General features: G+C 42.9%; 1 long non-coding RNA gene and 1 other non-coding gene across 2 annotated transcripts; both read left to right on the top strand.

Annotated features, from left to right (window-relative positions):
- Positions 1-3,888: 3,888 nt before the first annotated feature.
- On the top strand, positions 3,889-6,049 carry LOC123174224 (uncharacterized). Its single transcript, XR_006486864.1, has 4 exons — positions 3,889-4,020; positions 4,325-4,392; positions 4,465-4,636; positions 5,770-6,049. It is a non-coding gene; the product is annotated as an uncharacterized lncRNA (long non-coding RNA).
- A 2,673-nt stretch (positions 6,050-8,722) lies between these two features.
- Positions 8,723-8,828, top strand: LOC123174225 (small nucleolar RNA Z118/Z121/Z120). The gene has a single exon (XR_006486865.1). It is a non-coding gene; the product is annotated as a small nucleolar RNA Z118/Z121/Z120 (small nucleolar RNA).
- Positions 8,829-12,716: the final 3,888 nt, after the last annotated feature.

Raw genomic sequence — 12,716 nt, 5'->3', positions numbered from 1 at the left:
AAGCATGTAAGGCAAAATAACCCACATAACTTTAATAGTACAAAATCACACGCACAAATTATGTCACAACTTCTATATCCAAACAAATGACCAAAAACTAATTAGGTTGTCAGTCCAAACTTATGCTCAACTTGAAGTGAAACATCGTTGAAAATTCCGATTGAACATTGAAAAAGAACAAAGTTAACATGAAAAGATGATGTCCCTATACAATTTAAATAATATAATATTGTTCGTTTCAGTTCTCACATTTCCTATGCAACAATGTGACCATAATGATTCGTCTCATTAAAAACATTGATCTTTCCAAATGGTGATGCTTTGCAGAATGAGGTGATTAAGAAAAGGGTCGAGTTAGGGGAGAAATCTCATACCGAAGAAACAATCGGCTCGGAAACTCAGAATGCTCTCTACAAATTTGCTAAATTGTCTTCACTTAACTGAGATATCTGTAACTGGTTAGGAGCCCCAGGAATCTCCATATGCTTCAGTTATAACCTTCAAATAATAAAAGAAAAAAATGGTTGTTGTTTTTGGACCCGGAGAAAAATGGTGTTATGACGTTTACCTAACATATGTGGCCATGCATGCACTTTCATCCTTGATATTCCATATAATCAGACATGAGACAATCACAACGCCAAAGGAAGATTGCCTACTACTTTGGTATAAAGCAAAACAAAAGAAAAGAAAGAACAAATCAGGAACCAATCTTCGTTTTCAACAACTATTATCATTCCATTCCTAATTTCTGGACAAAGCATGGGGATGTACGATTCCTACCTCTACACGCATCTCCTTTCCTTAATGGTGCTAGGCTGGTTGCAAATGTCGACAATCTTCGTCCTCCTGTCTCCTCCTCCACCAGGGACAACTCTACTTGTCCTCCAGGCTCCGTCCACCTCTCATCCACCTCCCTGGCGCGCATGAAAGGGCAGCTAGCTGCAGAATAATTTAGGGAGACTCGTTAGGTTCAAGATAATTGGGGAGAATCTGCCATGAAAGTAATACAAGATGGTTTGCGGAGGCATGCGATGGTGTACCTAGCCACAGAGCACCATACCACATGGTTGGGGAAGAACCATAGAAATATTGAAGGACACGAGGAGTAAATTATTGTGGGAGGCTAGGAGCCATGCCGAAACAGAAATGTATGGAGCATCGATGCCATCGGCTACTACCTGGGAGAATCAAGTCAGCGTGGAGAAGATGAAGAGGGAGAATGAAACCCGCCAGTAGGCCAAATTAATTCGGGGAGGGGGAGGAATTAATTAGGAGAGGATAGGGTTACTTGTCGTTGCCGTGGCCGCTGATTTTTTAGAGAAATAAATGATAACCCGAGCAGAGATTTTATGGAGAAGGTGAATTAAATCACACAATTTGTTTAGTGGAATTCTTTTGTTGAGGTGGCAAATGTGATGAGGTAGATGGCTCCCTGTAGATTGATGATGTGGGTAGGTTGCATGCAAGAAAAATCAGGTAGTGGGGAGCTCCTATTTAGAAATCAGGTAGATATAATTATTTTTGTTTTGTCTTGTCTCGTGCGCAACCATCCATGTTTTCCCATTTGGTGAAGCTTAGTTCCATCCCAAAAGTGTTGATTAGGGGTGTATGCAGTGAAACCAAATTGTGGTAAAAAGGTTGTATGGAACACTTAAACTTTGAAAAACTTCATGAGCTACCTCCCTGCATGCAACAAAGTTGAATTAGGATTAGAAGGTTCTCTGGAACATTGGAGGTTTGAAGGAACAAAGGCATCTAGGGCAATTCAGACCCTCTGAATCCACGTCCACAGTGATCGCCACAATGACAGCGCGCAGCTCCGCTTTGATTGTGCCCCCTCGGTAGTGGCATTCTTGTTCAACATTGTAGTAACATCCAACCATGGGTGCATGATTTTTCAGTAAAAATGAATCAATCTATGTTTCACAAATTGCTTTGCAAATTGGAATTAGACCTCACCATCTATATGGCCGTGGTAGATAAACCAAGTCATCAAAAATCAGGTCACAACTAATGTAAATTATGATTTTATAGTTTGGAGCTTTAGGAAACAAGTCAAAAGAGATTGATTGATTTTTTTGTTGCCATACCTTTGCTGCCCTAGGCGGAGAGTTCAGTCTACGGTCGATGTCGCCGTCGCATGACACCCCGCCTCTGCTACGTTTGCATGCCTGATTGTCTCCCACCTATTTGTCTAGTCTATAGGCGTTGGTGCGCTTCTATGTGATGGTTGCCCGCCGACGTTTCATGTTATCAAGAGCACATCTGGTAGTTGAAAGGCAGAATGATGATTTGTAAGTAGATTTGAAGGCAAAATGACACAGGTGCATGATTGAAACCGAACCGGGCTTCATCCCAATAAACGGCTATATGGATGATGAACAACATGACAGTGGATGGAAGGAAGGGACCCAAACATGCCACTTTTTCTCAGTGGTACATGGTTGTTCGGATATGCAATGGAACCACTAAGGTGACATGTGTGATGACATGGATAGGCTCCATGTTGAGATCAATCCTATAACGAGGATAACTCATTTGTATAGGATACATGCCATAGAGCCTCCTCACAAACAAGATTAATGGAAGGCACGCAAAGTTAAATGTCGAATCAAATGTACAGTGCTCCGATAGTTAATAGTATATCACATGGTTATTACTCCGTAAAGAAATATAAGAGCGTTGAGTAATTCATTTTTTTAATGCGACATTGGTTTGCTTGTGTTTGAGGGGACAATTACATTAGTTCATTTTTTAACGCGACATTGGTCTGCTTGTGTTTGAGGGGACAATTACATTTTATGGGTCCGTTTGGAGTGGAAGAGTAGAAAGCAAAGGAATTGAAAACTTTACAGGAATGTGCTTTGCCTAACTACGGAAAACCTAGGAACGTTCGACACAGGGATGCAAAATTTTGATGAGTTCGACGTGAACTAGTAAAACCGAAGGAACCGGTGGATAAAAGCCAGTGCATGCACTTGCCTTCAATTATATAAAAATAGTTTTTTGTTCACCCATACATGCATGTTGCTTAGCAGATTGCTTGACACTCACATGCAAGAATTTTTTTAGACCGGCCAACTCACACCTTGCATCGGGCTTCCGCCCAAACATTGGGTTAGAGTAGCTTTTTTTTGTTCCTATAGTAAAAAATGTATAGGATATGTGAACTTTCCTGTAGAATGAGCGAGGACGTTCCTTTGAACCAAACGCATCGCAGGTTATTTCCCCAAGGAAACCAGACCCACGAAAATTCCTGCACACCGAATCGGGGCCTATATTTATCCAAAACACATTGTTTCGAATTCACCCTAACCCTCATACTCTCATTGCATCGGGATTGGTGAGAACTAGTGATTGGGTTCGGGCCGGGTTGGGCCAGGTCGACAAGGGCCGTCGTGCTTCGGCCGCCCAAGCCCAGCAACCGGTCATAGCTCGCATCCAAAGATTTCTCAAAAAAAGCTCGCATCCAAAGAGCACCAGGCGACCACGCACCAACCATTCCGTCCTTCATCACACGCAATCCAGATGCGATCTCCCGTCCCCGCCGTCGCCGGCGACCCGGCGGCTCCTTCCTCGCCGCCACGCCTATCCCCTCCCACCTCCTCGCCCCCGCCACCGCTTTCTCATGCCCTGGAGACTTTGCCTTGCCACCCCCGAGTCAAGGATCCAAACTTCCCCCCTCCTCCGGCACGGCGCCGGCGACCCAGCGTCTCCGGCCTTCCTCCCCGCCGCATGCCTAGCCCTTCCCCACTTCCCTGCCTACCCGCCTCCGCTTCCACCTATGGCCCCTTCCCGTCCCCAAACCGCGGATCCAAATTTCCCCCCTCCCCCGGGCCGGCGCCGGCGCCAACAGCGGCTCAAAAAACGAGATCTTTCGCCCTTCTCCAGCTGGTCGACCTGATCTCCCGTTTCAGCTGGCTACCCCGAAGGCCAACGGCGTCAGGCCGGTCCAGATCTGGCGGCTCTACTCGGCGACCTTTGCTGTGATGAATCACAAGGCCGACCGGTATCTGAGTAAGTCGCCTCTTGAAAAGGACTCCTTCCTTGATTGTACACCCTAAATTGATTATATATTATTCTGAGCAGACATATACAGATATGAATTCATCAGCCGGTTCATTTTACATTTTATCCTGACGCACTGTTGAAGGAAAACAGCATCCATTGCCTCAGCTTCCACTTAGAAATTAAGCATATCTGAAGTTGGATTGCACTGCCTTTCACCACAACTTCTTTGTGTTCAATTTTTTAAACTGCTACCTTGTAAATGGATATTAAACTTTGGTAGTAATTCCTTGCAATTTTATTTTCTGCCCAGCTACAAGACTGGTTGGATCTATCACTTAATCCTGCTGTTGTGCCATCTTCTCTTCTCATACTTTCAAGGTAAATTTGGCTATTGGCTAGAATAGCTCTGTTTTGGCTTGCGTGCTTACCCATCTTTGCTAATGCTGTCAGAGCTTTTACCCTGGCTGGGAGAACGAAACCCGTGGATGCTGTTGTAGCAACAGCGTCTTCTTTGCCAGATGAAGTTATGGATACAATTGGGACAGTATTGCCATCTGAAGATTCAGTTTCTGAGAGGAGGAGAAAACCGAAATTCCTTGAGATGCAGGAAGAACTTATCAAGGTGTGTAACACGATTGTGTTGTTTTTTTATATATAGGTTATCCATACTAAAAATTTGCATACTACTGTACATCATTTGTCAGTGCAACCATAATACTTGGCACAAGTACGAAACCTACACAGGCAGTACGTGTGAGAAGCTAACACATGAATGCTCTCTTTGAACCCGTGCTTCATATTTTGTTTTTAGTGGGCGGGCACGGACTGGCTCTTTATTTTATTAGTTTGTTTATCTCTTGTTAATTCAGAAACTCATTTATCTGATTTACTTTTTTTTTCTGACACCCCATGGTAACATATGTGCCCTGCATTGCCTCAGAATTTGTAATGTGTCTAATATCCTGTCATGCCCTTCTCATAATTAAACCTCAAGTGTCTTGCCTATTCATGTCTTCCTTGTATGCAATATATGTATTAAGAAGCTATACATGGTTTATGCTATTCCATGGTAAAGCTAGAATATGTCTAGTGGAAAGGGCATATAACTAAAATGTCATGATGGCAGTAAATTTTTATCTGAACTCTTGATATGCCTTTATTTGTTACTTAAGGCCATGTAGTGTCAACTGTCAACATATCATATGAACAACTTCTAGATGCACACCTTATGAGAAAATGCGTGTCCAGTTCTATTGGGCTGAGACTTGTCTGAAAGCAGTTGGAGTTTGGCTCTGCTGGAAAAGCTGTTATGGAGCTGTAGGGGCATTTGGCAAACTAGCAGTAAGAGCTGTGGCTGTGTGTGAGAATGTCTAGATGAACCTAAGGTTTTAAGAGCCGTTTATATGCTGATCTAATGTTGGTTGCGTAAGATTGTGATGATTCAAGTTCTACTGATTTAAAGAGAATCACTTAATTTCTGCTGATTAGTCTATAATTATGCTGTTGCCTTGGCGCAGTGGTAAAGCTGTTACCTTGTGACCATGAGGTCACGGGTTCGAGTCCTGGAAACAGCCTCTTGCAGAAATGTAGGGAAAGGTTGCGTACTATAGACCCAAGTGGTCGGACCCTTCCCCGGACCCTGCGCAAGCGGCATTGCTGCTAACACTCAGCTATTACCTGTTTATTTTAACTTAGCGTAATGCTGCTACTGAACATGTAATCAGTTATTTTAATGCTTTCAATGAAACTATTCAGGAGGAGAGAAGAAGAAAGAGAAAGAAGAGAAGGCAAAACAAAAGAAGGAAGAAAAGGCAATTCTCACAGAACAGGAGGCCGCTGAAGAAGATTTGGCTTTAAAGGAAATGATTGGGCCTACTGCTAGGGAAGAAGAAGAAATGATAGAAGCAAAACAACATGACCAACAGCAGCTCTGTAATGTCAGTCGGGCATTGGCTGTGCTGGCATCTGCATCGGTATGATCCTGGTCCATCTGTATTTTCTGTCAGTACGTCGCGGACTCTTTAGTGATAGTGCCATTATTACTTACATTGCAGTCTATTAGCAAGGAGCGTCAAGAGTTCCCGAGCCTTGTCAACAAGGAGGTACGATGTGAATTTTTTAAGTGGGGTCAGAGGGACAATTACCATACAACATTTTTTTGTTTGTTGCATGTATGAACTGTTTCACTCTGGAGTCTGAGTAGTACTTAATTGTTGATGGATGCAGATAAAACTACACAACTGCATGCTTGAAAGAGAAGACACAGAGGGGGCAGAAGAAACTAAGAAGGCATATATGGCTGCTAGAGGAGTCAGACGACACCACCGAGGTTGCTTCAGAGGAAAAAGTCTCGTCAGCGCTGATTGACAAGGTATGCATTTCTTCCATGCATGAAAAGTCAAAGCTCGTAACACTCTGGTTCTAGTGCACTATATATTTGCTATGGTTTGCTGTTTAAGGTAATCACTTTTTTCCCTGAATTCGTCGGCTACCAATGACTAGTTTGAGTACTTGGGCACAATTTTGTCAGATAATGATTTACTTCTTTTCCTTTGTTCTTAGGCTATGGTAACATCTTAAGTAGTTTCCCAACATTTGCAGAAATAAGCATTGTTTGATTGCTGACTGTTGGCAAGTTATGTGATACAAGGTAACCGTTACCCATGGGTTTCTTCTTAGGGTATGGTAACATCTTAAATATCTTTCACAACATTTGTAGAAATAAGTATTGTTTGATTGCCTGCTGTTGGCAAGTTATGTGATACAAGGTAATTGTTACCCATGGGTTTCTACTTTGTAGCGAGTATATATGGGTTAATTGTCCTTGTATTCGGCCTTAAACCAGTTTTTCCGGTAACCCGGTGACAGTACGTGGTACCAGTTTTTGGCCTAGTAGTCTACTAGACCTAATTTGGTTTCATTCTGTTGTTAGTTGGAGATACTAAACAGAACAAACGGATTTCTTCATCATCTACCTTATCCTAAATTAGACAGTATGAATGGATCTCTTCATCATAAACTGCATCCTGAGTTAGTCATCATAAACTGCATCCTGCATATACTGTTGACACCTGCTTGATTGCATTTCCACCTTTATGTTATGTGTTCATTTGGAACAAAATGCTGCACTAGCATCGACAGAGTTATACTACAAGGGTACTGTGTTAGTTTACATTGAAGTATACGATTGAGAGTTGCTCACAAGTTAGCTCTAGGCACTTATGCTCGGTCGCTAGCACAAGCTCCTCCTTGTGTTCTTTATGTCAAAATGATTGTGACAATTCTTTCTTAATGCAGCAAATTCTCTCCCTAGCCTAAAAAAAAGAACGATTGAAGTATAGCATGTCAGCATTAGAAGTATAAGGGTCTGGGTTGCTCTTGTTCACAAAGTTACACCGTGTGGCTTTATCACTGATCTCTATGCCTACATTAGCCATCCCCCAAGTCTGTTAATTGGAGAGATATCTTTGGTGGAGCTACCATTGATGTTGGTCATCTATAATTGCTATTGAATAATTTATGGGTTAGTTGTTGACATATATTTTTGCTCTGTTTTAGCCTTTTAGGTTGATGCTATGCTTCTGGAATTAGAAAAGGAGATTGATGATGTGGATGCACAAATTGGAAACGGCTGGCAACTGCTTTGATAGGTACGTCAATTGCACGTGTATCAAAGTCGTTTCATATTGCTTGGCTGTCAGCTAGTGCATTGTGCTGCTGGTGAATTTCCTCTAGGAGTTGGACCTCCATTAGGGTTTGTTTAGGTAGGGAGGGCTAAGACCTAATCCGATCAAACCAGAAGCGATTGTTTTGGTAGTACTGAGTTTCCTGTCGATCTGTAGGAATTGAGCAGTATCAGTGATCAATGTGTACCACCTACCTCTAAGTGGTAGTTTAGTTGTCCATTGCCATTCTTTGATATCTGTTCTTGTGGTTTATACGCTGCGCTGGTGCCGATACGTCGACAGTTATCGCCCCTACCCTAATTCAGGGATTTACGTTTTCTCAGAAAAACGCTGATTTGGCAATATACAACTAACTACTTTTAAGCAATAACTAATAGAGGCAGATGTAGAATAATGGATGCTACTTCTCTCAGTAACTACCCCGTTAGTGTGACTGATAACAGAGACAAGTAGAAAACTGTTTCTACTCCCCACTGTCGCTAATAGGTGGCTGTCCCTGAGGGTGTGAGAGGGGTGCGGCAGGAGAGGGCCTGTGCGGGGAAGGTTAACTTGCCCTTAAGTATCATGGCAACATTATTTTATTTTATTTTTGCGGAAGTATCGGTGCAACATTTATCTACCATGTTCGCACCAATGATTTTAACTCAGATATATTATTGCTGACACAGACATTTATAGTCTGTGTGGTAAGCAGAGTTGTAGCATTGGTGAGCTAATTAATATGGCTCAACTTCTGGAAGATGTGTGAGAAATATTCCTATCTCAGATTCATTCTACAATTTTATTAATCGGATACCCCATGAGTTCCCTCATGCTTGCTTATGTGACATGATAAAGGAAGATCGATATCCAATGCAGTATATAGTATTCTTTTATAGACCAAAATGTTTGGCTGTAGTTGGAGCATGTTTCGTCAACATGCTGATATCGTTTGTACAATGTATTTTGATCTTTTTTTGCATCATCCTTTATTGCTTGAATTATAAACCATGTACTTCACTGGGTTTCCATACATTTTTGTATGCTTGCTGCGATGAATCACAAGGACGGTATCTGAGTATGGTTGCTCTTGAAAAGGCCTCCTTCCTTGATTAACATCCTAAATTGATCATATATTCTGAGCAAGCATGCAAAAATCTGAATTGAACATGGATCCACAATGACCTTTCACGTGCATCCTTTCCTGCTTGAAGTGTAAACCATGTAACTTTGCTTTGTTCATGGGTTGCATAATATGACTACTTTTCTTACCTTTGTCGGTATCTGAGTAAGGTTAGCTCTTGAAAAAGGCCCCCTTCCGTGATCATATATTCTGAGCAAACATCCTTCCATGGTATCTGAGCAAGTTGGGTCTTGGAAAAGGCCAACTTCCTTGATCATTAATCCTAAACTGATCGTACACTCCGAGCAAACATATTCAAATCTGAATCCTGTGAGTGCTAGGAAGTTTTTATTTTTGTCCTAGCAACAGAATATATAGTAGTAACTCAAGATTGACTTTGGCAGGTTGGTGCACTACTGTTTATCATTTTGTCGAAAGTTGTGGCCTGTTATTAAATGTTAGTGGTTTCCTTGATGGTCTTCCTATATTATTTTTCACTTGTGGTGCAATGAAGCTGCTACAAGTGTAGTAGCTATAGAGGCACAGAGTTTCTTTTAATTATATATACCCTTGTTTCAAGTAGTGCAACTGAGCTGCTAAAGCCGAAAAGTATTAGCAATGAGTTTGATCTTTCTTCAATGCTTGCTGTTGTGATCCTGAAGTCCGTGCTGCTTCATGTTGCAGGAGAACATACCCCTGGAGGAGCCATTTGAGAACCTGAGATGCAGCCACCGAACAGATGCACCAGCACCTCTAATCTTGGGCCCAAGCAAGCTCAAAGAGATGGTGGTAATGCTCCTAGTCTACATTTTATATCCTCTCTCTCTCTGCTGCTTCCTGTTAACTGCATTGGGGTTTCTCTTTCTTTGTTTTTCATGTGTGGGTTGCAGGAGAGCAACCAAACTAGCTAGGGTGGCCTGATGAGGTCCTGTATGAGGCTTTGCTTGTGATTCATATCATATTAGGTCTTGTATGATGATGCGTGTGTGGTTGATGCTCACGTACTAGCTAAGGTGGTTGTTTTGCCACCGGTGTTTCAGTTTGTACCTCATTTAGCTCACTGTTATTACTTATTAGTACCTAAAACTGCTGCTGGATAGGCATTCATTGCTTGCTTAGTGTTCCCGTTGTTGGTGGAATTAACTGGATGCACAAAATATTTCAACAACATATGCCAAAAGGTGCTGCTGCTGCTACCTTGCTGTTATGCAATTGTAGGTAGCAGACATATCCACAGTTGTATAGAGGCTACAGCTGATGAACGTAATTTAGTTGTTGTTGCATATTTATCTTAACTCCAGCAAGCTCATATTTGCTTAAAGGACTAACTGTAAGTAAATTTTTTCAGGTCAGCGTACTCCGATGAGAAGATGCCTCCTGAAGGATTGCTTGAGTTGTGGTTACACTTGTTGAATTTATGTCCTCTTGTTGAACACAGTCTACTACACTGACGAAGTGACGATGGTGAATCAGTTGCTGAAGCTGAGGTGTGGTAAATTACTGTGTCCCCCCATGTCCCAGTATCTTGTTGTAGTATGATAGTTGCAGGTTCTGATGAGTATTACATGTTTCAGGAAGATGGATCATTTCGAGATATGCATCTACACGCCGCCAAGGAGCTGGAGCTGTAGCTGAATATGCATCTGCACGCCAAGCAGCCGGTGAGCAGTGCTTGTTCTGCTAGCAATAACATGGAGTATTATTGTTTCAGTTTTTGCTTCAGCCAGTTGATGGAGTGCATTTGTTAGGGTTTCAGTAATTCAGCACTCTTACTGTTATTCTGTCTTTGTTGCCTGACTAGTACTAACCAACATTTCTTGTTTAAATGGCTTTGATTGATCGCATTGCATGACCGGGTGATATGGTACAATACTCTACTCAATTTGATCCGGGCTACACACGCATTGGATGCCCTCTAGGCTCCATCGTAGCTGCCGCAGTAACCCACCCTATGCGTGTGTAGGCTTTTCAGGAACTCTGCTCGCGCGTGCCCTCTCCTCTCCTATCCTCTCTGTGTAGTGTGTACAGAGGGAGGGATGTGGCTTGCGTGAAGACCACGCTGACCCCTCGGTATCCGTTGGTCCATTAAATTTACCACGGGGCCGCGCGCGGTAAAAAATGAAGCCTCCCCTTTAATTTATTTATTACCCATCTTTCTTTACTGCTGCATGCAGGTGAAAGTGAAACGACGGCTCCTCAGCCCGAGGCGTCTCTCTCTCTCAATGGGCGACCATTATTGCTCCCTCGGCCTCTTCTTCCTCACGCACTTGTTCAGCGACGATGAACAAGAACAGGATGAACGAGCGGCTCAACCGACCCGGCGCAACAAGAGAGACCACAGCGAGCCCGCAAGCCAGTCGCTGATGGGTGGGGCCTCGCCCCCAGCGCGCCTCCTCCCGCCGCAGGACGGGAGGATGAAGCACTCTGACACGTGGGCCAGAACTACCGCCGGTATAAAACCCGGCATCGCCCCTTCCTCTCGCCTTGCCCCTGCTCACAACCCCGACCCCGAGGATCCGCGTTTCGATTGCCCCCATTGTCGGTTGGTTCTCTTCCTCCTCCCCCATTTCCTTGACATTTCTAGGGTTTTGCTCTATTTCCCATTGATTTGGTGAGACGCCATTGCTGCAGATCGACGTCGACCTCGAGCACGAGCACAGGGAGATGGCCGCAGTCGAGCGTGGTCCTCGAGCAGGGCGTGGCGGCCCTGGCCGCGCCCAGGGGCATTAGAGGGGCCCTGCTGCTGCCGTCGTGGTGGCAGCTCCTGTCCCAGTACCAGCACAGCCGCAGCCGCAGGTGATCTCCCCCTCCTCCTCTTCTCAGCTCCTGTCCTAGGTTGTTCCTATGCTTAGTTTTAAACATTTTCATGTTTGAGTGCATGCATTGTGCCATTTTCCTATTCTCCCATCTGGAGATGTTCGATCGGTCATACTCTCTTCCATTTAAGATTTATTTGTTAGATGGACTTCATTCCACAACCACTGATCTTCCATATTTATTTGTTACTTACATTTAAATAGAGCAAAACCCTTAAATACATCATGTCACTGCCTGTCCTGCCATGATTATTTGGGTACCTAGGATGTTTAAGCAAAATATTGCATGTTAATATTTTTCTTCTGTAATGTATTTACTACTGCTAAAAAAGACGCAAGCATTTGCCTACTCTAAGCTCTGACTCTTGTGTCTGTATTTGCTGTTTATTTTTCTGTAAATATAGACATAACCTGCTTCTGTAATGTAGGTGAACGAACAAGCAGCTCCTCCAAACTTACGGTGGACACTGCTGTGGAGAGACAATGATGAGCATTTCAATCATCAACTTGATCAAGGGGACAAGATTTACAATTTCCACGAGAAGTCACCATTGGTTGACAGAATGGTCTGTGCGATCTCTTTCAGTTTTAAATGTTATTGATGTCCAATGTGTAAGTTGTCACTGCGGATCTATTTTAAGCAGGAGTTAGTCACGTTTGGTGTCTCTGAAGCTCTAGTTGCTGCTGAACCTGCGAGAGTCCTACCTATGCTGAACGGTGTAGTTGACATGATGAACATGATGATGCCCATAAGGCAAAGGTACTTGTAAATACCCATTCTTTTTTATTGCTGCAATGTTTAGAATACTGGAAATTTCTTGGGTACAATCTGATCTATTTTGGTGCTCATTCAACCGATTATTTCAAGTTTGTTCATAGTTTTCTGATAAGCTTGTTCTCCTATTAGACAGTTTTTCTGTTAAGCTTCAAGTTGACCATGTTAGTGTGACCTTATGATTTTCTTTATGTTGATAATAAGGTGGGCGATCTAGTTGGTACTGTTGTCTATTTCTTTGAGGAGTTTGTTTAGTCTCGTCCGCTTTGTATTTATGTGTCAGATAAATGATTATCTATGCAGGTTGTTAATTTATAATGTTA

The sequence above is a fragment of the Triticum aestivum genome, unplaced genomic scaffold (genome assembly GCF_018294505.1).
Source record: "Triticum aestivum cultivar Chinese Spring unplaced genomic scaffold, IWGSC CS RefSeq v2.1 scaffold53588, whole genome shotgun sequence".
In the NCBI taxonomy this organism is placed as follows: Eukaryota; Viridiplantae; Streptophyta; class Magnoliopsida; order Poales; family Poaceae; genus Triticum; species Triticum aestivum.
This window is presented reverse-complemented; position numbering and strand designations above follow the sequence as displayed.